This window comes from Elephantulus edwardii, unplaced genomic scaffold (assembly GCF_000299155.1).
Source record: "Elephantulus edwardii isolate Elephantulus edwardi_28Jun2011 unplaced genomic scaffold, EleEdw1.0 scaffold00223, whole genome shotgun sequence".
In the NCBI taxonomy this organism is placed as follows: domain Eukaryota; kingdom Metazoa; phylum Chordata; class Mammalia; order Macroscelidea; family Macroscelididae; genus Elephantulus; species Elephantulus edwardii.
The window spans coordinates 3,882,983-3,907,261 of NW_006399973.1; the positions used below are offsets into that span (position 1 = coordinate 3,882,983).

Below are 24,279 nucleotides of genomic sequence, written 5' to 3' on the forward strand. Positions count from 1 at the left end.
CTTTCTGTGTTTCCCTGATTATGCAAAGGCATTTGACTGTGTGGATCATAGCAAACTGTGGCTGACTCTGAGAAGAATGGGAATCCAGAACACTTGACTATGTTTACATGAAATCTATACTTGGACCAGGAGGCAGTCATCAAAACAGAGCAAGGAAACACTGCATGGTTCAAAATCGGAAAGGGTGGAGCTGCAACTACAATCCCAGAGACACACGGTTCGAATCCACCAGATGCTCTGCCGGGGAAGGAGGGGCAATCTCCTCCTGTGCCAGTCAGATCTGATTTGACGGTACACGCACACAAAAATAATAAAATAAAAATTAAAAAATAAATCGGAAAGGGTGTACACCAGGGATGTGTCCTATCTCCATACCTTTTCAATCTATATGTGGAACAGATCGCTGGAAGGCTGGACTCTATGAGGAGGAGTGTGTCATTTGGATTGGAGGAAGACTCATCAACAATTTGCATTATGTAGAGGACACAACCTTGTTTGTTGAAACTGAAGAGGAGCTGAAGTGCCTGCTGCAGAAAGTCAAGGACTGTAGCCTTCAATATAGATTGAGGCTCAACATCAAGAATACAAAGATTCTCACCACTGACCTGATTGGCAGCATTATGATAGAAGGTGAAGAGATTGTTAATAGCTTTAGTTTGCTTGACTCCATAATTGGCACTCTTGGTACCAGCAGCCAGGAAATCAAGAGCTTAATTGCATTGGGAAAATCTGCTGTCAGAGACCTCTCCAGAATACTGAAGAGCAATGATGTCAGTCTGGTGACTGAGGTGCACCTGATCCAGGACATGGTCTTCACAATTACATGTTATGCATCAGAAAGCTGGACAGTGATTAGAAATAATAGAAGGAGATTTGATGTCTTTGAGCTGTGGTGCTGAAGAAGAGTATTGACTATACCATGGACTGGTAGGAGAAGAGATTCATCATGAAGAGGGTGAAACCAGGCTGCTCCTTGGAGGAAAGTGTTCTGAAGCTCCACCTGACATACTTTAGGCATGTTTCAAGGAGGGATCAGTCCTTGGAGAGGGACACCGTGCTTGGGAGGGTGGAGGGACAACACAGGAGAGGAAGATCCTCGATGACATGGATTGACTCAGAGACTGGGATATTCGGTATAGGTGTGTCAGAGATGATGAGGTTGGCTCAGGGTTCAGAGCTGTTGTACATGGGCTTGCTACGAGTTCCAAGTGACTCGATGGCACATAATAGCAACAACAGTGATACATAGTTTACACAAGTACTTGCTATCCATCAGAGAGTTGGACAATGACTAGGGAGGACAGAAGGAGAATCTATGCCTTTGAGCTGTGGTGCTGGAGAAGAGTATTGAATGTATCATGGACTGCCAAGAAAACAAACAGATTCATCCTGAAGAGGATTAAACCAGGCTACCTCAGGGTAGCCTGCTCTCCCTCTCGCCTCCAGGGAGCGCAGCCACGACCACAGGGCAATTGAACAGCTTGGTCGTCTAGCAGCACTACAGAGAGGGTCCAAAACATAACCGTCCATGGCTAGGGCTTTGCACATCCATCAAATGCAGGCCCAGACAAAAGGCACTGGGGCTCAGAACACATGGACCAAGGGCAGGGGGAGGGACGCAGCCCTGGAGAATCAGCTCAACAGGCAGCTTTGGAAGTGGTAGGTCAGGGACCCCTAAGCCTGTCCCTCATCTTGAACCTGCACTCGTGCTCAGGAGCTCTGTGCTGCTCCAGGCAAGCGAGGAAATCACAGTGAGACAGGGTCTGGTGAAGCTACAGAGGCAGCACTCAGCATGCTGGGGCAGGGACAAAGCCGGGGGACCTGTTCACATGACCCACTAGCTGCTGAGGTAGTGGAGGGCAGGCAACAGGGCATGGACCTCACACTATAGCTCTAGTGGAACCAGTAGAATGACAAGGAGCTTAATTTGAATAAGCAAATTGTACACAGAGTTGTGAGTGGGAACAGCTCAAGGGTACTCAACAATAACAAAAGAATAATAAATAATGTTCTATAGGAATTAATACTATATGTATAAATATGATCTTGATGACATAAAATATATGCAAAGAAGAAATAGTCTGGCAGGGAAAAAAATCAGATTATGTTGTCGTTGTTGTTATGTGCCGTCGAGTCGTTTGCGACTCATAGCGACCCTATGTACAACAGCTCTAAACCCTGCTCTATCCTGTGCCAATCGCACTGCCTCTGACACACCCATCCCGATTACCCCAGTCACCGAATCAATCAATCCATCTCATAGATGGTCTTCCCCTCCTGCGCCGTCCCTCCAACCTCCCAAGCATGATGTCCCTCTCCAAGGACCCTTCCCTCCTGGCAATATGTCCAAAGTATGTCAGACGAAGCCCCAGAATCCTTGCCTCCAAGGAATTGCTTGGTTTAATCCTCTCCAAGATGAATCTGTTTGCTTTCCTGGCAGTCCATGGTACATTCAGTACTCTTCTCCAGTACCACAGCTCAAAGGCATCAACTCTCCTTCTATCCTCCCTAGTCAATGTCCAACTCTCTGACGCATAACAAGCGATTGCAAAGACCATGGCCTGCATCAGGTGCACCTTAGTCTACAGAGAGACACCGTTGCTCTTGAGTACTTTAGAGAGGTCCCTAACAGCAGACTTTCCCATCGCAATACGCTTTTTGATTTCCTGACTGCTGGTGCCAAGAGTGTTGACTGTGGAGCCGAGCAAACTGAAGCTGTGAACAATCTCAATCTCTTCGCCATCCATCCTGACCCTGCCAGTTGGTCCAGTGGTGAGAATCTTTGTCTTCTTGACATTGAGCCTCAGTCCATACTGAAGGCTACAGTCCTTGACCCCTCCGCAGCAAGTGCATTAGGTCCTCCTCAGTTTCAGCAAGCAGGGTTGTGTCATCTGCATAACGTAGATTGTTAATAGATCTTCCACCAATCCTGATGCCACAATTCTCCTCATAGAGCCCAGCCTCCCGGATAATCTGCTCTGCATACATGTTGAAAAGGTATGGAGACAGGATACATCCCTGGCATACACCCTTCCCAATTTTGAACCATGCAGTGTTACCCTGCTCTGTTCTGTGATGGAGAACAAAATTATCTGTCTTGAAGAAAGTGAAATCAGAGTGTTCTTTAGCATCAAGGATAGTCAAACTTCATCTCACAAACACTGGCAGATTGTTGGGAGGGACCAGTCTTTGGAAAGGGACATAATACTTGGAAAAGTGGCGGGTCAGCAAAGAAGAGGAAGGAACAACCACAATATGAAGGACTTACACAGTGATGGCAACTATGGGCTTATGTACAGCAGAGACTGTGAAGATGGTGCAGGATCAGGCAAGGTTCTGATGTGCTGCACATAGGCCTGCTATGAGTCTAAATAAATGACACCTAACAACAAGAGCAATTTAATGAATCATCTTGTCTAGTTCATTATCGCCACAATTATTAGTGACTCTTCCTAAGCCATCAAAGAAACAGCTTTCATTAGCAAGGAATAATCTTAGTATGGTGGCTTAGTGGGTAAGGAGTTGTGCTGCCCCTCCAAAGGCAGTCTGTTTCAATCCACCAGCTGTTCTGAGGCAGAAGGATAGGCAATCTCTTCCTGTGTGGTCGATTGCCTTGAAAAACTCACTGGAGGGTCAGCTATGGGCTGGTTACAGCAATGAGTTGCTTTGTTGTGTAACATGGCTTATCTGTAGCAAAACAGATTTTTCAAGACATCTTTAACTTTGCATATTTCCTACCCAAATTCCATGTACCAAATGCTCTGGGTTCCCCTCACCTTTGCATATATGTGTATTAGGTTTTCTCTATACAGAATGCACTTTCGGATTCTGGTCAAGCGCTGCCTCTTCCGGAATGCCGTCTGACTTCTGTTGAGGGATTAGTTGCTCCCTCTTGTGGATTCTACAGATCTTGTGCCATACTGTAATGGATGTAGATTGTGGTCCACTCTCCATCATTAAAGTGTGGACTTTTTTGGGACAAGGATTGTGTGTCTTATCTTTTCTTCTCTAGTATCTAGAATGACACTTGCAATAGCTGAGAAATCAGTGAGAAATTGAGTACAATAGTCACTATGATATTCAGCAAATATGGGGATGGGAAATCTATTCTTTCTGATTTCCTCTCATTTTTACTATTGATGTTTCCAAAACATTTCCTAAGATTGCTTCTCACTATTTCAGCCTTTCTTCAAGCGAGAGAATTTCCCCCACTTTCTCAACTGTCCATTTTTAGTGTTATATAACTGGATACTGATGTACTCTTGAAAGAATCTTATTATATAATTCAGTCCTACGTAACTGTAGCTCAATTTTTCCTTTTAAAAAAAGTCTTAGGAGGATAGCAAGGGATGGGTGGGGGGCCAGAAGGGAGGAAAGCTGTCTGTGCTGAGTAAAGATTTTCTTCTCTCTGCCTAGCTCCTCTCAGCAGCACTCCCAGGGTTCTCCTGCTTGGCCACTAATCAGTAAGAGTTTCTCGAAGGTTCAAGGAGTGTTAACCAAAGTCTCACTGATTCCAGAGGAAAAAAAGACGCTGTATTTGGCATCATCCTCCAACTCAACAAACTTTAAAAATCTTGTTCATTCAGCCCTGCTGGGGCACAAACTGTTGCCAAACCAGAGTGCTCATTTTATTGTTTTTCTAGAACAGCAGGGTTGTTATTATAAGGACTTTGGAAGACAGAATAAGGAAGCAAGAAAAGAAATGTCACAGTATCTTAAAAAAAAATAACCAGTAACATGAGAAATCACTTGAGGACCAAGGCAACCATCCTGATGTATTTTGCCTGGCAGGGCTGGGCACTTTTGAACCGCCCTTAGCTGGCTGGCTTACCCACTCAGCATATCCTTTCAAAAGAGTCCCTGGAGAATGGCGAAGGAAGGATTGCAGAGAAAACTCATCATTCCTGGCTGGTTACCACCTGCATTATATGGAGCCCACAGATACTGTTCTATTGCAACTGTGGGCACACGATTCCAAAAAGAAAACATAAGTGAACTTCAGTCAGTAACAAAGTGGGAGGAGACGCCTTTTCTGTATGTCTGTTCCTTCACCTTCTAAAGCCGCTGTCTGCACTACCACCCATCAACTCCAGATACACTAGTACCCAGAGAAGCAGTTGCTATTATGAACCGTCAGAACAAACCATTAGCTGACCCTCCAGCGGGTTTTCAGAGCAGTAAATCACAGGAGGAGACTGTCCATCTTTTCTCCTGGGGAGTAGCTGGGGAATTGAAAGCATATACCTCTGGGTTGGCAGCACGACGCATTACCACTAGGCCATCAGGACTCCGCAGGAGGGGAAATTTATGTGCTCTAGTTAGGTGCTGTCAAGTCGACTAAGACTCATAGCAAACCTATCTAAACCGGGCCTATCCTGTGTCGTCCTTACCCACCTCGGTATACTTTAGTCCATTGCTGCAATCACCGTGTCAACCCATCGCGTCGAAGCTCTTCCTTTCTCTCTTAGGCACCACTACCGCCTTTCTAAGCACGATGTCCTTCTCCAAGGACCGGCCCCTCTTAACATGCCCAAAGTATTGGAGAACAAGTTAGAGAGGGAGGAAATCGTGGGACTAACAGAGAACGGGAGACTGTGTAAGCCGATGGTGACACACTGGGTCAGCAAAAGGGAGGCGCAGAGGCTCCGCAGGCCGGGAGCCTCGGGGAGACGGCAGGGATTTAGGAGTAAAGGGGTGAGAGGAGACTAGAGATAGCGGGTAGATCCACAGCTGAGGAGAACGGAGAAGAGATCCTGACCGCACGGCGCGGAGGGGGCGCGGACGGCGGGGAGGAGCATCGTCGGCGAGAAGCGCAGCGCCGCCCGGGGCTCTGCCGTCATGGCGCCGCGGTCGCGCGTCCCCGAGGCCGCCGGCGGCTCGCGGGCTCCGTCACTCACCGGGCTCCCGGTGCCGCGTGCGGGTCGAGGCCGCGCCGTTCTCCGAGGGGCTGGCTCCCCGGGGGGTTCCCACATCGAGGACTCAGCCAGCAGCTGGTCCAGCAGGCGCAAGGTTTCGTCCCCGCCGTCGGGGGGCGCCGCGGGGCCGGGGTCGTGGACAGCTTTCTCCTCGGCCGCCACGACCACTGCGGCTGCCTCCGGGGCCTCCTCAGGGGCCTCCGCGGCCGCCCTCACCAGCTGCCCCGGCCCGCCCTCTGAGCCGGTCCTGCAGTGCCCCACCGGGCAGCTGTCGGGGCCGCGCAGCCGCTTCAGGGCCCGGCTGCTCCGGCTGCTACCGCTGCCCATGACGCGCCCCCGCCCGGCCCGGAAGCGGCGAGCAGGCCCGAGAGCGGCGGGAGGCGCCGCCGGGTGACGGGGCACAGCCTGGAGGAGGGAGCGCCGCTCCAACGCGGGGCGACTGGGCCGGGAGGGGTTGGCGGGCGGCGGGCTGAGAGGGAGGTGAGGCCGGGGCGCGTTCCGACGGGGCGGGGCTGGGGCCCCCCTCTCTCTCTGAGGGGGTGCAGCCCCAATCCTCGGCGCTCTCCGGGCACCTCTCCTGAACCCCGTTTATCCCTTCGGCCTCTTCCTTCTACCTGGGACAACTGAAACCACCCTGGAGTGCGACGGGCCTTAGGGGTGAACCTCGCCAGGCTGGTTTTTGTTTTGTTTTTTGTTTGGGAGCTTTGCTGTTTTTCCTTCGCCCCTCCCCTCCCCCAGGCTTTTATGAGAAACATCGTCAAGTGTCATATTCACAGACTGGAATGTGTGAAGTGACGAGATTAGGGAGTGACTCCCCATCTGGAGTTTAGAGGATGGTGAAAGAGCGACTTAATTTCTCTGATGCAGATGATAAATCATCTGAAGATGAAGATCTCTGCTGCCATCCGTGCCGGCATCCTCCATCCTCCTCTGTCACAGACCAGAACAGAGCAGGGGAAATGAGGGCCTGGTTCTAGCAGCCTAGGAAGCCCACAAGGTTGGCTTCATCCACTAGGAAGACCAGGGGTAGGTGGTCCCGCTGGTTTTCCGTTGAACGCAAAGATTTACTGTTAATCAATGAGCGAGAGTGGAAGGACAAGAAGGACGTAAAGTGAGGATTGGAGAGAAAGCCATTAAAAAAAAAAATTGAGAGGAAGTCCCAATAGGTACTGATCGAAATTCAAAACCACTGCTGTTGGTGATTCTGACTTAAAGTGACTCTTGAGTAAATTGCCCCCTGCTGGGATTCCAAGGCGGTAAATGTTTATTGGAAGCAGACTACCGGATCTTTCTCCAGCTGGGGAGCTGGTGGGTTCCAACTGCCCACTTTTGGGTTAACAGCCAAGTGCTGTTAACTAGCCTTCCAGAATAGGGGTAGGTTCAGATCTGTTGTTCATGGAGTCGTTATTAATCATAGTCGAGTTTAACAACAATGACAACCTAGGAAATAAGAGCAGGGGACATTCCAAATCTGTGTGATTCAAACCCGATCCATTCCTGTTATTGCTGTGCTTGTACTTTATTTCGACCTAGTTTCTTTCTCATGCCGTTTCCTTTAAAATCCAGCGTTTCCAAGGTAGAGCAATGAAAATAATCCCCAACTCACATCAGTCTTAACCAGAGTTGACTGCAGCATCATTGTGAAAATGGCCTCTTTGTTATATTGAAACGGTACTATTTTAGCACTTTAGAAATAGACATTTTAAACTTTCTGCCCAGGAGAATGTAACAAATGTGATATAAATGTATTTGTGTTTTATTTGCAAGAGAACAATACAATGTTTCTAATTTTCCTTTTGCTTTGTTGGGGGATTTTGTTTGTTTTTTTGGTTTGTTTTTTTTTTTTAATACTGTCTCAACCATCCAGATGCAGGAATTGAAGCCAGCTGTCTTTTAATGACATTTGGTGTGCTAAGTCCACGGGTGTATCTTGTTTAAAGTCACTGATGTAAATTTTCTCCTCTAGAAAACAAATCCCCAAACAGTTAAGCTTAAAAAAAAAACCACCAGAGGAAAACTATTTTCCTTGAACTAAGTTTAATCATTGAAAAGACACATGTTTTACTTCTGCAGGAATAGAATTTAGCCATGTGGAACATAGTTTAAACGTATCCACAGCTCCGTGAGTTCATTTTCCAAAGCAACCATTTGTTTCCGGCTACTCCTGATTCCAATTTTACTTCCCCAGACTTGTCTAGTTTCTCAATTTCAGCAGGAGTGAGGCCAAAGTCTGGATGTTCTTTCCACTCTGAAAGTACATTTAAAATCAACTACATTTATAGACCTTTTGTTGAGCTACATGTGTAGATCAACTGTGCTCAAAACCCATTTTGATTTTATTAGATGTTTGCTCCAATAAGCAAGCCATTTAAGCTTTCCCCACAAGACTAATATTCCCTGAGACCATCTCTACAAATAAAAACCTCTTTTCCCCAAAATCAGGTCTAATCTTAAGAAAACAGTCTGGCAGCCACACCCTCTGCAGCTAAACTCCCACTCCCTGAGAGAAAGAAAACAGCCCACCACTATCAGGTCATTTCCAACAGCAACCCTATAGCACAGAGTGGAACTTCCTCATAGGGTTTCCAAGACACCAGATCAGTAAGCAGATTGCCTCATCTTTTCTTTCACTGGGTTGCTGTGGATTCAAACCGCTAACCTTTTGTTTAGCAGCTCAATCAATGCTTAACCCTCAGTGCTACCATAGTTGCTTTTTACAGCTATAGAAAACCCTTTTATCAGTGATTTTGAAGGGGGCTACTAGTAATAGTAGGTGGAAGAACTTAGTTTCATAATTCTGCTGTAACACAAATAATGGCAACCAATGTCTTTAACAAAAAGATTTCTCACAGTATGTCGTTCTAGTTATTTGCCATCCAGTCCGCTAAGACTCATAGCAATCCTATGAACAACAGATCAAACCTTGCACTTTCTGGCAGCACCATCTGCCCTTCTGCCTTTCCCAGCATGATTTTTTTTTTCTCTCTCTCTCCAAGGATTAGCCTCCTTGACAACATGCCTAAAGTATGTGAGATAAAATGTCACCATCCTTGGTCCTAAGGAGCATCTCTGACCTTGAGTATCCTGGTTGCACTTCTTCCAAAACAGACTTGTTTGCTCCTCCAAGACAGACTTTGGGGAGTCTGTACTCTTCTCAACACCACAGTTCAAAAGCATTCTCAGACGCATAGCAAGTGATTGAAAAAGACTATTGCCTGAATTATCACAGGATATGAACAGGCACTTCACCGAAGACGACATTCAGATGGCTAACAAACACATGAAGAAATGCTCAAAATCCCTAGCCCTAAGAGAGATGCAAATTAAAACAACTATGAGATATCATTTCACCCCAGTCAAAATAGCAAAATTTAACAGAACAGCAAGCAACAAATGCTGGCGAGGTTGTGGAGAAACTGGAACCCTGATTCACTGTTGGTGGGAGTGTAAAATGGTGCAACCCCTGTGGAAAGCAGTATGGCGCTTTCTCAAAAAGTTGCAAATAGAGATACCATTTGACCCAGCAATTCCACTACTGGGAATATACCCTGAAGAGACCATAGCTGACATCCAAGCAGATATATGCACACCCATGTTCATTGCAGCTTTGTTCACAATAGCAAGGAGTTGGAAACAACCTAAGTGCCCATCAACAAACGAATGGCTAGAGAAGCTGTGGTATATTCGCACAATGGAATACTATGCTGCATTAAAAAACAAGGAACTCATGCAATATTATTCAAAATGGTTGACTCTGGAGAACATTATGCTGAGTGAAATATCCCAGTCACAAAAGGACAAATATTACATGATGCCACTGTTGTAGAATGGGACTGTCCTTGGGGTTAGGGAGACCCTGAGTAAGATGGGTTCAATAATGTATACTGCACTGAAGCAGAGGAGGGAGAGAACCGTCTAAAAGAGAGATGTAACTGGGTATTTCTGTCATCACAGGAGACTAGAGTGAGGGCTGCATGGTGGAGGGGACCTGGGGGAGGGTTTGTAAAACAATGAAAGAATCTTTTCTTTTACTTTTCCATAATTTTTGGACTCATGTACTTATAACTTGTTAGTCAAATTTGTGTCTTCTAGGTTGCAACACCCCCATGATACATCTTCAAGGATATGTACATGTACAGCCAAGCACAATCAATAAGAGTGCATCTGAATTCCAAAATCAATCTCCATAATAGTCTATGTGTTTCCTACTGCCAAAGGGGCCCTTTAGAGTAGTGAGAGAAGATCTTCACCCTGAAACCCACAGCGTCCCTTTTCAGCAGGAAGTAGCTAAGAGAATACGCCGTCCCCTTTTCCTTATGACTCAGGGTGAAGTCTCTCTCAGGGAGGAGTGATAGGGAATGGCAAAGGATACACTGACAAAGAAGATTAATCAGAACTGGCTTTGACAAGCACTGTGGCATTTGGACAAGAACAAACTGGGAGGAGGGTAGAGAGAATAGTGCAACAATGAATGAGTGGAAGCCCAAAATCTCTGTAAATGTTTATGAAAATTAATAAAATATAATTATAGAAAAAAAAAAAAGAAAAAGACTATTGCCTGAATTAAACACACCTCAATCTTTAAACTGATATCCCTACTCTTTAGCACTTTGAAGAGGTCCCAACACAAAATTTCTTGACTGTTGTTACTGTGGAGGTTGATTGTGGATCCAACTTAAATTATTGACAACTTCAATCTTTTCTCCATCATGATAGGCAACTACCATGATACTGCTTTTTGGTCTAATAGTGAAGATTTTTGTTTCTTGATCTTGAAATGTAACCCAATTGAAGGCTGTAGACTTTGATCTCATGCAGCATGCATCTCAAGCCTTCTACACTTTATGAAAGCAAGATTGTGTCATCTGCATTATGCAAGTTATTGATGAGTCTTCCTCCAATCCTGATGCTTGATTCTCAAAGTCCAGCTTCTTGAATTATTTACTCTGCATACAGATGGAATAGGTATGGAGAAAGGATAAAACCTTGACACACACCTTCCCTAATTTTAAATACATTTCCCCTTGTTTTGTTCAGACAACAGCTTTTTGGTCTATGTATAGGTTTTGCATGAGTACAATTAAGTGTTCTGAGATCCCCATTCTTCTCAATGTTATCCATATTGTATTATGATCTACACAGCCAAATGTCTTTACATAGTCAAGTAAACACAGTTTGTTGTTGTGTGCCACTGAGTTATAATGGGCTCATAGCTGACTCTCCAGTGAGTTTTACAGACTGTGAATCAAATGGGAGGAAATTGCCTAACCTTCTTCCCTGGAGCAACTGGTGGATTCAAACTGCTTGTCTTTGGGTTGGCAGCACAACTCCTTATCCACTAGGCCACCAGAGTTCATTAAACACAGTTAAGTAGGCTAGACACCAAAATCCAGTACAACTTTATTGCAAGGTTTTCTCCCATCAACTGGGGGTGGGACGGGGTGGAGAGCAGGGGGAGGGGGGAGTCATTACAAAATCATTCAAGTGCCCTTACTCTTTTTTAAAAAAGTATGTATGTGTTTGTGTATATACCGTCAAATCGAATCTGACTGGAACAGGAGGAGATTGTCCCTCCTTCTCCAGCAAAGCATCTAACCGCATAGGATTGCTGTGCTGCCTCTTTGCTACTAGGCCACCAGAGCTCCCCTTCCAGTGCCCTTTCAAGGACTTTTCAAGTTCAATCTCCACCTTGTCCCTTAAGTTTCTGTTTCCTGATTCCTTGGAGATCTCTATGTGTCTTGGCATCTACCTTACATACTCTGTGGTTTTAATTTTTTTTTTTATAATTTCTTTCATATCTTAAAAGAGGTTGATTAAAAAATATGCCCCACAGTAATCCAACCCCACTAACAAAGACCACTCATTCCTAAATGGAATTATAGGAGACATGTTGTTGTTGTTAGGTGCCATAAAGTCCAGTACAACTCAGAGTGACCCCATGAATAACAGATCTGAATTCTCCCCTGTCCTGTGCCATTCTCACCATCTCTGATACACTTGAACCCATTGCTGCCGTCACCATATCAATCCATCTCACTGAGGGGCTTCCTCTCTTTTGCTGACCTTCTTAACCTTCCAAGCATGGTATCTCTTCCAAGGAACAGCCTCTCTCAGCAACGTGTCATAGAGGTTAGGATTTATAACACACATTTTTAAGGGGACTATCTGTAGTGGTATAGTGCTTTACCTGTTGGGCTGTTAACTGTAAGATTGGAAATTCAAATCTACCAGCCACTCCGGGGGGGGGGGGGGAAGATGAACAATCTTTCCCTATAAAAATTTACAGTGTGTTCTAATTTCCTTGAGGTATATTCCGAGCAATGGAATAGAATAGCTGAATCAGATGGGATTTCTACATTCAACTTTTTGGAGAAACACCAAACTGCCTTTCAGAGTGGTTGTAGCATTTTTCAATGCCACCAGCAGTGCATGAGATTTCCAATCACCCTGCATCCTCTCCAACATTTATTGCTTACTGTCCTGTTAAATACTGCTACTGGGGTGAGATGGTACCTCATTGTGATTTTGACTTGCATCTATCTCTCTGACTGCCAGTAATTTTGAGTATTTCTTCATGTGCCATCCACGTCTTCCTCTGTGAAGAGTCTTTTCAGGTCTTTTGCCTATTTTGTTATTGGGTTATCAGTCTTTCTTCTTGTGGAGGCTTTGTAGGATTCTGGAAACTCTAGCTAGGAAACTCTTGTCTGAAATGTCATTGCCAAATGTTTTTTCTCAGTCTGTAGTCTTTCTTTTCACTCTATTGGAAAAAGTTTTTTGTGTACACAGGGACTTGCTTTTTAGAAGATCCCATTTCTCTATTTCATCCTCTCCTGGTTATACGTATCTGGCTATATTTACAGGCCTCTTTATGCCATCAGGAGAAGGATGGGCAATCTTCTCCTGTGCACTAAACTGCCTCTGAAAACTCACTGGAGGGTCAGCTATGGGTTAGTTCTGACCCTATGGTACACAACAACAACAACAACAATTTATGGCATAGGCTAGGGCTTCTAGATTTGGTCCCATTTTGTCTTTTATGATCCTTTTGGTTTTATCCCTAAGTCTTTGATCCACCTTGAGTTTATTTTTGTGTATGTTGTGAGCTGTGGATCCTGTTATAGCTTTCTGCAGGTAGATGCCCAGTTTTGCCAGGACAATTTTTTTAAAAGATTACTTTCCCCGATTGATAGATTTGTTTCCTTGTCAAATACCAATTCACTGTAAGTAAATGGGTTGATTTCTGGGTTCTTTAGTGTATTCCATTGGTCTATGTATCTGTAATTGTACTAATACCATGTCATTTAGGTTACTACAGCTGTGTAGTATGTTTTGAGATGAGGGAGTGTTATGCCTCTGACTTCATATTTATCTTTCATAAGACCTTTGCTCATGCAGGTCTCTTTCCTTTGCAAATAAGACTTTGCCTCTTCTATATTTTTGAAGAGTGATTTTGGTATCTATATTGGAATTGCATTGAACATGTAGATTTCTTTTGCTAGGACTGTCCTTTTCACAATATTGAGTTTTCCCATCCATGAACACAGAATATTTTCCCATTTAGTTAGGTCTCTTAATGTTTCTTGTAGTAGTGTTTTTTTAGTTTTTCTTATAAAAGTCTTTTATGTTTCTGTTGTTGTTGTTAGGTGCTATTTAATCGAGTATGACTCAGGGACTCTATCAGCAACCGATCTGTCCCATCTCATCCCATCCTTACCATCTCTGACACACTCAAACCCAATGTCGCAGTTACCATTGTCAACCCATCGCAGTCACTGTTGTCAACCCACCTGGCCAAGAGTCTTCCATCCCTTCACCTTCCCAGGCATGATGTCCCTGTCCTAGGAACATGTTCAAAAGTATGTGAGACGAAATTTCATCATCGCTATCTCTAAGGAGCAAACTGGCTTTTAGGTTTAGTCACAAGTATTTCACATGAATGGATTATGAAATTGTGCTACATTTACACAATATAATACTATGCAGTGCTAAGGAACAATGATTTAATAAAACACTATATTAGCCCCCAAAAAATCCCTATATAACATGAGAGAGTCTAGAGAGCATTATGCTGAGTGAAATAACTTAGTCTTATAAGGACAAATACTGCATAAGACCATTACAGTAAAAATAGATAACTGAGCAAGATGTATAAATGTTCAAAAGAGGCAAGGGGAAGAGGGTGAAAAAAGGGGTAAGAGGGAAACCGCTAGGATAGCAGATGCTAGTGGGCAGATGAGGGTATGTGTGTGAAGGAATAGGAAAGACTCAATGTGGATTTGAAAAGATGAGATCCAGTAAAAATGGACCCATAGCTGACCCTCCAGTGGGTTCCCCCACAGTGGGCTTTTAAAGGCAATAAATTGCACAGGAGGAGATTGCCCATCTTTCTCCCATGAAGCAGCTGGTGTATTTCAACCGCATGCCTTTAGGGTTGCAGCACAGTTTCTTACCGCTTGATCACCAGAGCTCTCTAATAATAGGCATAGGTCAATAGTAATTAATTATATAAAATATAATGGATATGAATTCTTGCATATAAAATAATGTACATGAATGAAATGTGGTGTATATGAATTATTGTATGCAAGCCAACCAAAATATTAGAAGGGATAAAAATCAGTGAAGGGTCACTATGAGTTGGAACCTACTTAAAAGCAGTAGGTTGGTGTTTTTGTTTATTTGTGGTGATATGATTCAGTCCATAATACTTTCCTTTCCAAATCAACTAAGCTTTAAATGAGAACTGAAGATGCTGATACTCTCAAGGGGAGCTCTGTTTCTGAATGATGTTTTCTTTAGCAATAGGACTAGTCTGGCACATGGAGAACATTACCCTCCCTTTACTCTGTCCATGACTGCCTCATTCATGTGCCTTCTTTTTTTAATTATTATTAAATTTTATTAGTTTTAATGAACATTTACAGAGATTTTGGGTTTTCATTCATTTATTGTTGCACTGTTTTCTCTACCCTCATCCCCAGTTCATTCTTCTCCCCCACCCGCAAATGTCTGTTTTAATTGTCCAATTGCCACAGTGCTTGTCAAAGCCAGTTCTGATTAATCTCCTTTGTCAGCGTGTCCCTTGACATTCCCTATCACTCCTCCCTGAGAGAGACTTCACCCTGATTCATAAGGAAAAGGGGATGGTGTATTCTCTTAGCTACTTCCTGCTGAAAAGGGATGCTGTAGGTTTCAGGGTGAAGGTCTTCTCTCACTACTCTAAAGGCCCCTTTAGCAGTAGGAAACACATAGACTATTATGGAGATTGATTTTGGAATTTAGATGCACTGTTATCAGTTGTGCTTAGCCGTACATGTTCATATCCTTGAAGATGTATCATGGAAGTGTTGCAGCCTAGAAGACACAAATTCAACTAAGAAGTACATGAGTCAAAAATTAAAAAGCAATAATATTCCAAGTAGAGGTTCTAATAGTGGCACAAATCAAGTTACAGAGGAAAGGTGGTTCTTACAATAAAAGGCCTATAGACTAGCACTTTGTCTATTACAGTGTAGAGGTTAGGAACCACAAGATGTAGAGGCTCAGCTATGTCATTTATGGTTCTTAAGTCCTGGAGCAAATTCCATCTACCACTGGGTTGTTTTACAACTCAGAAGTCCGCATGCAAGGCAGAGGTGAAGTAAGGAACTGCTTGTGAGGTTTTCCGTCCATTCCAACAACTACGAAATAGAAGAGTTGGGACCTCAGAAGGCATTTAGGACCAATTAGTAGGCTCTGTGTCCAGGAGAAAACGAATATACTTACCAGTAATGTTAATGCTCACCCACAGCTCTTCTGGGAGGATCTAAATCGTTGAAGCGTCCTCCTTTGTTTCCAGCCTTCTTTACAGACCTTTAAGTTCACCTTGTTCAGAGCCTCTTCATTTTCCACCATTCATCATACACTGCTGTTATATAGAGAAATATATTGTATGGTTATTGATTATTAACATGCAGAATTATACTATTTATATTAAGGTAACAAATGACACAGTATTTGAAATGTACACAACTTATATGTCTATTTTAAATGCTTAAACAATAACATGAGAGCACACTGCCCTTAATTGGGGCTAATATGTTTGGATAGGAACATCCCAGATAACTGTTATTCCCCCCCTTTTCCTCCCATCCCCACTTTCTTGTTGTGTACTGTCGAACTAGATCCGTCTGGAACAGGAGGAGGTTGCCCCTCCTTCTCCAGTGGATTCCAACTGAGCACCTTTGGGATTACAGTGTAGGATAACTGTTATTTTTGCAAAATGTTCAAGATTTTGTATTTAGCTTCATGATTTTGCCACTGAGGAGGGTCAGGGGCAAGGGCAGAAATCTAAGAATTAACATTCTTCATTAAGGGCAATGAGTTAGAGAACTAATTTTTTTAAAAAAATTATTTTGTGGGTGTACCATCTAATCAGATCTGACTAGTACAGCAAAGCATCTGGTGTATTTGAACTGTGCACCTCTGAGACTGCAGTGCAGCTTCTTGCCACTAGGCCACCAGAGCTCATAGAGAACTCATTTTTTTTTAACATCTATTCATGAGAAAGACTGTGGCAATGGGGGCAGGTGTGTCAGAAAGGTTAAGGCTGGCTCAGGATAGGGCAATGTTCAGAACTGTTCACCATAGGGTCACTATGAGTTGTAGACAATTCAAACAACATATAACAAGAACAACAACTCAAGTACTATCTTAAATCTTCAAAATTGGCATGTCCAGATTATGACTGGTTCAGCTTCTTGTTAACTAGGAGAAATTCCATAGCACTGTAAAACATCTACTTCATATATAAGCGCTAAGACAAGGGTGACATACACACTTTAAGCAAATAATAGAAAACAGATACCATGATGCAGACTTTTCATATGCTTGCCAAATTTCCATCGTTTTTTAAGAGACATCTAAGAATTTTTTTATTCAGAATGGTAGCTCAGGCACATAGTTCACTTCTCTTACTATTTGAAATCCCATTAAAATGAAAATAACGAAGTGAAAAGGAAAAGACATTGTGTTCTTAACCTAAAAGTTGGCTTTTTTATGCTACTAGTTAGCCTCCTCTGGTCTCCAGCTACCTTAACTGCAGGCACATTATCTTGCAAATCAGCATCAGTTGTGGAACTAAAGTAAGAGAAAGAGTGCTCCTCACACTAGGCAGCAAGACTTGAGGTGAGCAAGGCTTATGGCAGCAAGACCCTGGTGGTGGAGAGACTGCGGCACTGCTGTGGAGAAACTGTGACAAGGTGTGACCTTGCATTTGTGCTGGCCACAGTTAAAGGTTGGCTGTTTTTGCCAGATGTTTGGAGGGGAAGCTAACTTATAACTGCTCTGAGGAAAAGCTTGCTGAATTATATGGTTCTAACTACTCTGAAGCAAAACTTGCTGGATAATTTGGATTTGATTGCTGGACTGAAACTGGAGCCTGAACTTATTGCGGAATTGTGCCTTGGAACTGTTGGGCTAACACTTGGACTTGTATTGTGAGATAGTCTTTGCCACCCCTACTTACTTCGCTAGTAACCCCATTGTTGGTTCCATAACTGTGAGTCTGTGAGGCAGCAACAAATAAACAAACCTCTGCTGCTGGGGCTCTAGACGCATGATGGGGTTGGCTACAAGCTCTTATATGCTTTCTACTCTGGGGCAGTGAGGGGCTGTGTTATTCTTACTCCTTCTGGCCTTTTTAGGAAGGGACTCACGGGCCTAAGTCCCCATGTCCTGTTTTCTGCTATAAAGACAAGGATAAAGGAAGAAATTGTGAGAACAATTTGTAAGAGGTTTTGACAAATCTCTGAAAGCCGTTAGAAGGGAATGACATATGAAACAGACAAAATACTGTCTACAATATTGTATTAGTGACTGAAGGTCCCCTCTGGTCGCCTTCATGACAAAAGAGGTTCTGGAAATTGGAGCAGTTATGAAAGTACATAGAAGGGGGAAGAATAATTAATACAAACCAGAATTGAGAAAAAGAAGTTTCTATTTAAAGTTCAAGTTAAATATTAAAAGAGTCTCTTGGGTTTTTTGATTGGTAGCTCTTTAACTTGCTGGAGTTGAAATCCCGGCTGGTTCCCAGGGATTACTGATTAATGTTTGTGCACTATTTGCATATGTCCTTCTGATTAGAATGATCATCTGTCCTCTGGAATGTAACTTTCCTTCACTAAAAAAATCAACCACCACTCAACAAGGACTTGCTTACACTTCCTGAGAGGCTGCATTCACGCCAGGCTGTATACTGGCTTGTTCAATAAGCCTCGTAATAACCTTACCAAGCAGGTAATATTTTCTTCCACTTTATGAATATCAAAACTGAGGTTCAGAAGACTGGAGAACTTAGACAAATTCTTCAAAAACTTGCCCAAGATCTTGAAGTTAGGACATAGCACAGATGGAATTTCAAACCAAGTCTGTCTGATCACCATGCTCTTTTAATTATTCTTGCTATAACCAATCCGTTCTTTACTTTCAGCCAGGATCCATCCGACATTAGTAATGATATTGTTGGTGCCACAGCCTCTTCTAAATCCTGCTTGGGTTTCTAGTATTTCTCTACCTATATACCGTTCTAGTCATTTTGAATGATCTTCAGCAGTACTTTGCTTGCATGTGAAAGTGTGTCTGATTCAGACCATGGTCTTTCCAGTCACATGCTATGCATCTGAGAGCTGGACAATGAATAAAGATGACGGAAGAATTGATGTCTTTGAGCTGTGGAGTTGGAGAAGAGCACTGAACATTCCATGGACGGCCAAAAGAACAAACAAATCTGTCTTGGAGAGGATACAGAGTCCTCTTTGGAGGTGAAGATGACAAGACTTGTCATCTTTGCCTCATATACCTTAAGGATGTTTCTAGGAGGGGCTATTTCTTGGCAAAGTATGATTCAGCTCAGAAAGATAGTGGATCAGTGAAAGAGAGAAAGACCTTTGACCAAGTGGGTTAACATGGTGCCTGCTGCAATGGGCTCTAATGTGTCAGGTAGTGTGAGGATGGCAAAGGATAGGACAGGGTTCAGATCTATTGTTCATAGGGTCACAATGGGTTGACCTTGACTCGATGGCATCAAACAACAATAACAACATAAGCAATCTGTAACTCGTTATAATCCACAGTCAAATGCCTTTGCATGGTCAACAAAGCATAAATAGACATTCTTTTGGTATTCTCTGCTTCTAATCAGGATCTATCTGACATCAGCAATGATATCCCTGGTGCCACATCCTCTTCTAAATTCTGCTTGAACTTCTGGCAGTTATCTATATACTGTTCTATCCATTTATTTTAATGTATTTTGCTTGCATGTGATATTGTCCAATAATTTCCACATTCTGTTGGATCACCTTTCTTGGGAATGGGGACAAACATGGATCTCTTCCATTCAGTCATCCAGGTCTGCTCCACAATCAACACCTGGCCTTGTTTTAACTGCTGCTATTTTGTGAGATAGACTGGTAAGCATGCCTATTGCTGCATCTGTTAGTTGAAACATATCAATTTGTATCCTGTCTATTCCTGGGGCCTTACTTTTTGCCAGTGCCTTTAATGCAGCTTGAACTTCTTCCTTCATTATCATTGGCTCTTGATCATATGGTTCTTCCCAAAATATTTCCATGTCAGCCAATTATTTTTGTTCAGTGAGTCTGTGTATTCCCTCAATCTTTTTTTTTTAAATGCTTTCTGGATCATTCAAAATTTTGCCAATAGTATCTCTCAGTATTTCATCTTGAGGCTTGAGCTTATTTTTAAGTTCTTTCAGCTTGAAAAATTACAAGTGAGTTCTCCCCATTTTATTCTTCAATTCCAGCACATTTTAATGCTTTGCACTGTCTTCTTGAGCTGCCCTTTGAAATCTTCTGTTCAGCTCTTTTGCTACAGCATTCCTTTGGCATTACAGAACAGCTTCTTACCACCAGGTCACCAAAGTTCCCTATGGTCTACTATGTTGTTGTTGTTAGATGCTGTCAAGTACGACCCATAGTGACCCTATGAACAATAGACCTGAATCCTGTCTTATCTTGTGCCTGCTATTGTCATGGTTATATTTACAGCACATATAACTAGATGAATGGAGTCATATTCTTCTGGCTAGTCTGCTAGTCTCAGTTTGCATGCCCATCTACATACCCATTTGTAGATTATTGTTCTTACTATTATTGTGGAAGTTGTTGTTTTGTTGTTATGTACCATTGAGTTGGAATCGACCCATAGCTGACCCTCCAGTGGGTTTTCCAAGGCAGTTAATGGCATGAGAGGAGATGCCCATCCTCTTCTGCAGAGCAGCTGGTGGACTCAAACTGTGTGCTTTTGGGATTGCAGTGCAGCTTCTTGCCACTAGGATATGTATTTGTCTTTGTTGCCCTTAACTCTATGCTCCTCCCCATGTCTTCATTTACCTTCATCATTTTGTGTTGACCTCCCTCTTCACCTAACTAAAGGAGCCTTGGTGGTGTAGTACATAATGTATCAGGCTACTAACCAAAAGGTTAGCTGTTCCAATCCACCAACTGCTTCTTGTGAGAAAGATGGTCCATGTCCTTCTGTAAAGACGTCCTTTGAAACCTGTTGGAGCGTCACTATGAGTTGGAACTGATTGGATAGCAGTGAGTTTGAATGGCTAATGATAATAAATATTTCTTCATTATTTGTTTACCGTTTGAGTATCTTCTTTGGTGAAGTATCTATTCTTATCCTCTGCCCATTTAATTATTGGATTGTTTGGTTTTTATTGATATTGATGTGTTGAAACATTCTGTAAATTTTAGAGATCAGTCCTTTGTCTGATGTGGAGAGTAGAAGGAAATACTTGGGCCTGAAAATGGAGTGCTCTCTTCAGTGGCCAGCAGAATACAGCCAGCAGATCAACTTTATTCCGTCGCTTGTTTTTGTGATTAAAGTACTATTGTAACAGTATTATGCCCATTGTTTATATATTGTCTGTGGCCGCTTTCAGACTACTGAGGCTGAATTGAGCAGTTATAATGAAGACCATGTGTCCTGCAAAGCTTGGAATACTTAACATCCAGCCATTTGAAAAAATGCTTGCTGACAAATTTAGCTGGAAGTCCTCTGAGTTTCACTCATTAATCCCAGGTGATACGGTTTATTCATGAAAGAAAAGGAAGTTAATATTAACCACCCACAATTTTTAGTAGCTCATTGGTATGCTCATACCTAAACTCAGTGTTCTCCCCTGGGGCTGCAGGTGAGACTGTTGAAATGTGCGACGCAAAGTAGAAAGATTCTTGTTGATAAAGCAGCCTTCCATAAGATTTTTAAGTTTCTTCTTTCATAAGCGCCAGAAACCAGGTCTGAAAGTTATCACTAGTTTTCTGTTTCTTTTAGAGGCTTTTTATTTATTCTTTACAGTTAAAATGTTAAAAGCCATTTTCCTTCCCTCTTTCTCTTACCTCTTACTGACACAAATAAACAGGGAAGTTTTTACTATTTTCATAGTTTAGAAGTGCCAACAGCAGAAATACCTTAAAAATTACTCTTAGCCTTTTCAAGAATCCTTATCTAAATATATTTTTGTTATTTAAACTGAAATATGTGTTGGAGAAAGCACAGCGAGAGTGTGTTGCTAGGAGGGGCTGTTTCTTGGAAAGGGACATGATGCCATAAAGGTAGAGAGTTGGTGAAGGAAAGGAAGACCCTTGACCAGGTGGATTGGCACAGTGACTGCCACAGTAAGCTCTAGTGTGTCAGCAAGTGTCAGAATGCCATAGGATAGGACAGGTTTCAGCCCTGTTGTTCATAGACTTGCTATGGGTTGTACTCTACGCTATCTGACAACAATGTAAACTGAAAACAAAAACCACTCATTACAATTGAGTTGGAACTGACTCTGCTAACCCTCCAGTGAATTTTCAGAGGCTGTAAATTGCATGAGAAAAGATTGCCCATCTTTTTCCTGCAGAGCCACTGATGAACTCCAACTACTAGAGAGGCGCCCCTTGGGCTAGCAGCACAGCTCCCTAATGACTAGGCCACCTCAGAATTAGCATTCGTTTACACTAAAATGCAGTTTCCAGAAAAGAAACTCAATCTAGTTGAACAACTATGCATCTCCCTGCATCTATTCACTTTTATTCAGCTCCACAAATGTAAGTTGGAGAATATAGATAAATTTGGATAATACAGAAATGAATAATACATAATTCTTTCCTTAAAATATCTCTGGGACTAGTGGGAGTCACAGCTGTGTTAAATAATTAAAACAAAGGGAGAAATGGAGACCAAATAGATACAAAACAGAGAGGAAGGAAAATAAACATGACTCAAGGGTTACAGAGAAAGCACTAAGGTGGGTTTTAACAGGCAAGTGGAAGTAGGAAAGGTCTCTGTAATAGAGGGAAATATAAATAATAGAGGGAAATATAAAAATAGAGGAGAGGAAGAAGCAAAAGTATCCAGCTGAAAAACCCACTGTTGTTGAGATGGCTCCAACTCAGAAGGTGACCCTGAAGGACAGGAGAACTGCCTCATCTGGCATCCAGGCTGTAAATCTTTCCAGAAGTTGAGTGTAAAATGGTGCAACCACTATGGAAGGCAGTATGGCACTATCTCAAAAAGTTGCAAATAGAAATACCATTTAACCCAGAAATCCCAATACTGGGAATATACCCCAAAGAGACCATAACTGCCACCCAAGCAGATATATGCACACCCATGTTTATTGTGGCTTTGTTCACAAAAGCAAAGAGTTGGAAACAACCTAAGTGCCCATAAACAAACGGATAGAGAAGCTGCGGTATATTCACACAATGGAATACCACGCTGCATCGAAAAAGATTTCATGAAATATTATTCAAAATGGGTGACCCTGGAGGACATTATGCTGAGAGAAGCATCTCAGTCACAAAAGGACAAATATTGCCTAGTGCCACTGTTGTAAAACAGTAGTGACATCAGGGTTGAGGGAAGGCTGAGAAAGATGGGATACATAATGTATACTGCATTGAAACAGATGAGGGAAAGAACTGTTTAAAAGGATATGTGATTAGGTATTATTGTCATGACAGGAGTCCAGAATAAAGGCTGCACAGTGAAGTGGACTTGGGGGAGAGGGATTGTATAACAATGAAATAATTTTTCTTTTACTTTTCAAAGAGAAGAGTGAACTGGGGGTGAGGGGTGGGCAGGGAGAAAAAGGCAACAATGGATGAACGGAAATTAAAAAAAAATTTAAAAAATCTTTCCAGAAGTCAACTCCCTCATAGTTCTTTGATGGAGCAGCTAGTGGAGTTGAACCACCAACCTTTCAATCAGCAGCTGAGCACTTAACTGCTGCATCACTGGGTCCTTCACAGAACTCATTGCTGTCAAGGTGGAAATGACTTGTAGCAGGTTTTCAAAGGCTATAAATCCTATAGGAGGAGGTGGTTCATCTTTGTCCCTGAAAGCAGCTGTGGTTTTGAACTGCTAGAGAAGTGCTACCTTTGCATTAGCAGCACAATTCCTGTGGACTAGGCCCCCAGGGCTCCTTCACAAAAGTATCCAATACACCAAATTAAATACACTGTCATCAAGTAGATTCCAGCTCATGGTAATCCTCTATCAAGTCTTCCAGGCTGTAAATCTTTATGAGAGAAGCTTCCACATCTTTCTCCTGCAGCAAAGATACAAATATGCGTAAAACATGAAAAGCTCATCAATTATAAGAAGTTAAGTGTTATCAGGAGAATGAGGACAGAGTAATGAGTAATGTTATACAAAATATGTCTTAGAGTCCTACTGCTACTACTCCTACTTCTGTTGGAAAAGAAATACTACAGGTGGGTTTTAAAGAAAATAAGTATCTTTTCTAATAGTTCAAGATTGGTTCAGTCAATGTTAGACTCTAAACGTTGATAGAAATTCTCATCTTGGACTTTACTTGTTGGTGTGCATATTTAAATAATAGTTACATTAACAGGCTTTCCTTGTACATGTATGTATGGAGAGTATCCTATCACCCACCACACTGTACTTCATGATGAATCTTGGATTTTTTTAAAAAAACTATGAATATAATACCATTCTGCATCAATTTTTCATTCTTGTCATAATAGATCATATGATTATCTGATTCAAAGTGACCAAAACCAGTTCATCTTAGTTCACTAATTCACAGCTTGTTGATCCTATGCATTCCGTTTCAGTTTTAGCAACTTTCAATTTTCCTAAAATCATACTTAATACATTCCATGTTCCAATTATTAATGCAGCTTTCCAGCTGTTTCTCCTCATTTTTAAGGGACTTCCAATCTGTGGCTCTACCTCCATTATTATATATAGTACATAACTGTTATTCAGCTATTGTTTATAACTAGTACTATGTAATTATATGTAACTAGGTATGTATATATATAGTGTATTTATATAT

The 24,279-nt window shown here is 42.4% G+C and overlaps 1 pseudogene; it reads left to right on the forward strand.

The window, feature by feature from the left end:
• Positions 1 to 6,240: 6,240 nt before the first annotated feature.
• The window catches only part of LOC102870751, a 56,598-nt pseudogene continuing 38,559 nt past the window's right edge, over positions 6,241 to 24,279 (forward strand).